The sequence below is a fragment of the Eurosta solidaginis genome, unplaced genomic scaffold (genome assembly GCF_040869045.1).
Source record: "Eurosta solidaginis isolate ZX-2024a unplaced genomic scaffold, ASM4086904v1 ctg00001313.1, whole genome shotgun sequence".
NCBI lineage: Eukaryota > Metazoa > Arthropoda > Insecta > Diptera > Tephritidae > Eurosta > Eurosta solidaginis.
Window position 1 is genome coordinate 109772 of NW_027137167.1, and position 5631 is coordinate 115402.

The window sequence follows — 5631 nt, forward strand, 5'->3', positions numbered from 1 at the left end:
TCTAATCGAAGATTTTCTGGATGGTGTGCACTTAACCCAGAGTTGGATACAACCGATGATGACGATAGCGAATCGACCGGGTCGGTCGAAGAGTTAGGGGAGGCCGAATGTAAAGTGCGGTGTATGTTGTGCATTCGTCAAGTGCAGACGTGCGAGTCCCATACAGAATATTCCGTAATTTAAACATCACTTTTCATATTTATTAAACTCTTATTTCTCTAAAATTCAAATAAATACATAAGTACATATGTGTGTACGAATGATTTATTTGTAACTCAGTCGTCTTTGATAATTCGCTAATACCCAACTTTCCTTGCCTCGTGGTACTAAGCTGTTGCTCCAGTACGTGTAACGGCCTTCTATCTGCATCGTGGTCTAGTCTCGCCACTATGGCGTCTACATTGAGTACAGTATTATATTCGGATAGAACCTAGGCGGCTTGGCCAGTCACCTTTGTTCTAATTATAAGGAGGGCTTGGACATAGATGGTTGATCTTTATTCACTTTGTCCATATAAAATGCTAATCGTCTCCATGAAAGGTAGGCTAATCTATCACCTTTGAATTCTGGCAGGTTCTTTACCGCCTCTAAAGTCGTTGGAAATGATAACCTCAGAATAAGTCACTACTTTTGGGTCCGTTTCGAGCTTTTAAATTTTTTTTGTTAACTCGTGAATTTTTGCGTCATATTGCGCGTTATTATTTTTCAAGAGCTCCGCGATAGCGGCTTGAAATGCTTCAGCATCCAATATAGGGCTATGAGAGTTTACCACAAAAACAAAAAACAACAAAAAAAGCAAGGCATTGTCGAAAACCGTTCAGGTTAAGTATAGTACGCTGGGGCGACTCGAGGGAAAATTTAGATAAAATTTTGCGTTTAATAAAAGGAAATTGCGTTCACTACAATTTTCAAATATTGATTTTATGATTATTTTCTTATGCAATTGTTTTTTGTATCACTTCTTCTAATTCATTTTTAAGTTTTTCACTATAAATCAATAAACTTAAAAGAACACTCGCAATATTCACAAATTTGGTTCTAACAATATAATTGTTATCAGCCAGATCATTATCCGCAGTAACCTTCCTTGTTTTTATTTCAATTAGTTGAATCCCGGTTGAGGCAAAATTTGGTGAATCCCTGTTGGGCGCCAGTAAATGAAACACGCGACACTTATTATATTGAGCCATGTGCTCTTTATTACGATTGTTTATAGAATGAATTTATTCTAACAATATAACTTAACTCTAATCTAACCTAACTGCTTGCGCTTAGTCGATGTTGTTGTTGTTGTCACTGTAGCTGTAGTTTGGTGCTTGGGAATTATTATTGTTTCGCGTTGAAGTGAACGGAAATTAGTTTCGGGTTTAGTCAATATTGTTGTTGCTAAAGTTAAAGCTGATAGCAAGCTATGTGGAGTGTTTGATCACATGCCCAATGGTAGACAAATCGTCAGCAGTTTAGGCGTGAGAATAATGTTGTTAAGTTAGTGCTAATAGCAAGCGGTAGGAAATATTAGATCACGCGTCCAATGGTAGATGTATCATCAGCAATTTTGGGCGTGAGAAGAAAAGCGTTACTAACTTGTATAAGCACATATGTATATTTTCGAGAAGTAAAAGTATAAGAATTGATGATAGAAAATAATGTGAACTAATAATTTTGAGCTCTTCTCAGCCTGGTGTTGCCATATTAATGGAATATAAAAGTACCATTTCTCAAGAGAATATACCCGCGGTAGGTATGCCTGTCGTAAGAGGCGACTAAAATACCAAATTGATTCAAGGGGTTGCCAGCGCAATATATAGCTTCTCCAACCCAATTGTCACCCTCACCTATTCGTGGCGATTCCTGTTTCATTACCAGCTGAGGCTCCGACGACCCCAAGTTCCTCATGGAACTAGGGAGTGGGGAGGGCGGGATGGCCTAGAAGGTTTAATGTGGTCATATAAATCGTTCCCGAGATGGTCGGGCTAGTACCTAAATAGTGTTTTGTTACCGGAACTTACCGGATCTATATCCGGCAAAGGACCATCAACATCGATAACACTCCTCAAAGCCTTCGAGGAGTGTCTTTATCATTAATACAATAACAACAACTACAGGTTGAATTGGTCGGTCCATAAGGACTTCACATAGACTGAATGAGTCCTATGTTATAACATAACTCCGTCCTCTTGGCAAATACAGGAAGCTCTCTAGGACTTAATCCACTTGCTGCTTCCAAATCTATCAGCTGCATCACTCCTAATAACTGGAGTCTTAGCCTGGCAAGCGCAGGGCACGAGCACAAAATGTGCTCGATCGTTTCCTATTCCAACCCGCACCTCCTACATCTGCTATCACTAACCAAGCCAAATTTAAATGCATGTGAAACTAGAAGGCTGTGTCCAATCAAAATACCCGTCATGAGTCTACAGTCCTCTCTTTTTAATGAAAGAAACAACTTTGTTAGTCTAAGGTTGTAAGACCTACACATAATCTTCGACACTTTACAGCCTCGCGCTTAAACCCACGCCTATCCCGCTTGATCAATCATGTGCACCTCTCGCCTTCTCTTAATCTCGCCCAATCTAATTGGGACGTCTACGAAGCAAGTTTCAAGGGATGCGCCCTTTTTAGCTAGTTCATCTGCATTCCCATCTATTCCCATATGACCTGGGACCCAATATAGATGTATGCTTCTCCCTGTCCTGATTCTTTCCAGAGACTGCTTACACTCTAACACACTTTTATATGATGTGCTATTCGAGATTATTGCCTTAATTACTGCTTAGCTGTCAATGTAAAAGTTAACACGGTTGCAGTTTAAGCTTTTCTCTTACAATGCGTATACTGCTTTGGTTACGGCTAATACTGCCACTTGGAATACGCTATAGTGATCTGACAGCTTATACGATCTGTTTTTTTCCGGATCAGCACAGTATACCGCAGACCCTACTTCTTCCACTGCTTTGGAACCATCTGTGTATACATGTATCGCCTCGTCCGCCATTTGAGCAGCCTTGCGCCACCCATCTACCTGTATTGTGGCTTTAAGATCTCCCTCGAAGCGCAGATAGGGAATCAGGTAGTATGTTCGTCCTGTAATTGATGACGCTATACTACTATGGTCGTATGGTCGGCACTCAAGCTGCCCCGAGGCACTGAGCCTCGTTGCAGTTGTTAAGGGTATGTTCTTTGCTCCCAGGTCTACAGATGGAATGTGCAGAATGGCATAGGGTGCAGCCGTGGGGGTTATTTTCAAGGCTTCCTTAATGCTAAGCATTGATAGTCTGAATACTCCCTCTAATTTTTTTAAGTTGATTATTTTTTGTGTCGCTTTCAACCAAAAAAGAACTCCATAGTATAGAATAGGTTTTAAAATCGCTGTAAAAGTTCAATGAGAAAAATAGGGCGAGAAACCCCACGTACAACCCAGCATTCTTTTACATGAATAATGTCCCGTTGAGGCAATATTCACCCACGTTGAGCTTCCATGACAGACTGTCTAGGATGATTCCTAGATATTTTGTACAAGGTTTCCCCTGTAGGGTCACCCCTCCTAGCTTAGGCCTGATCCAATTTAAGACCTTGTACCGTAAAATATATTAAATTATTTATTTGGGTGGAGGTACCATTATTTAAAAATGATTATTTAAGGAGGTGGCACCCTTGAGTGCCGTATATCGAATCTTTATTAATAAAAGCTTCAGCGTATTTATACATAATTCTTATGCACTACTTAGTTACTACATAAACATATATATATTTACTCTAGTTCTTACATTCTTACAAAGTCTAACAAAATAACAAAAGTCATGTATCCAAGCGTATGCATACACATTCGTACACACATTCATAAGTTGCTTCAATGCACTTGCTGAAAGCGTCTGAAAATGTTGCAGTAGAGGAATACGCGGTGTCAGCAAATTCTTAGTTACAGACTAAACAACTTAGACACCGCGCGTGTTATGTGTGTAGATATGTATGCATTCACTTTGGATACATAACACCTCCCTTTTCAAAAAGAATCGTTCGCGATTCTATTTATGTTTAATGGCTTTTTGTCATTTTTATTTATTTCAGATTTTTATTTGTTTATATATTTATTCATGTTTTTTTTTTTTTTTGAACATTTCGCTTAAGCATAGGGTTATGTTTATGATAGTAAAAAATTAAATGATTTTATTTTTAATGATTTGTGCCTATCTTGCGCACAATAATTTTCTTGATTTAAAAGTTTCTTTGTTTTCATTTCTTAAAGCGTAATTATTATTATTTCTATCTATGCTTTCTACCTTATAGGGTATTAGAGTAAAATTATTCTTTTTATCGATATTTTCTACCTTACAGGACCCTTTATATCTATTATCTAACGTATGGCCTGTTTCATTTTTATCTAACACTGAATCTCCTATATTTATTTCCTTATAGAGAACATTTTTATCATAACTAATCTTTTGTTTTTCTTTAGCTTCTTTTACTAATTTAAAGGCCCTATCCTGTGCTCTTTGTAACCTATATTTAATTTCTTTATCGTATAATGGGCTTACCGTATTTTCTTGTAAAAATTCGCAAATCTGGGGTTTTTTACCAAAAACTAGTTCGAACGGGCAATAATAATGAACTGCAGATGGGGTTGTATTGTAACAGTATGCAAAATATTTAAGATACTCATCTCAGTCATCTTTGCTAATGGATATGTAAGAACGCACATATTCATTGAAAGTTCTATGGCTACATTCAACAGTGCCTAAAATTTGGTGGTGATACGGCGTAGATGTTTTGTGCTGAATATTGAGAAGCTTACACAGTTCCTCAAACAAGCTATTTTTATATTCAGATCCCATAACCATTATTATTGTTTTCATACTTCCATAAATTAAGATGAAATTTTCGAATATGGCTATGGCTACTGCTTTTGCATGTTTGCTCTGTATAGGAATTGCAACTAGGTATTTAGTCAAATCACATATCAGAGTACCAGCGTATTAATTTCCATTTAATGATCTCGGTAATGGTCCAGCTGTATCTATTTGTACTATTTCGAACGCCTTTGGTGGTGTTTCAGTCAAAATCATTGGTTCTTTTAAATTTATATATTTTCTTATACCATTTTTCATATTTTTCCAGTAATAATTTTGTCTAATTTTGGAAGTTGTACGATTGATTCCTGGGTGGCCACCGTTAACAGGATCATCGTGATATTTTTGAAGAATCTTTTTAATTTTATCATTTTCCGTCACATGCACAACCTCCGGAGTTAATGCAATAGTTAAATTTTTGAGAACTTTGGTACCAGTCTCTTTAAATGTGTTTACTCAAGTATACTTAAACAATTTGTCTCCTAAGGACAACTGCATTTTATTTATTTGTAATTGCCGGCTTCTTTCATAAGCCTGGTAAAGAATAGATCTAGGTCAATCTTCGACTGAACTATTTAATTATCTATATTTATTTCACTACAAATTTTCTTTCCTTTTTTGAAATATAATTTCGGAGGATCGAAAACTAGCTGGACTAGTTTTTGTATTTGAGTTACCCATGACTTCAGTACAGCTATTCGTAAATTTTGAAATAGCGTCGTTCATAGATGTGAACGTTCCTCCTTGCATTATCAATTTAATTCTTTCGTTAGCCGAGTTCTTA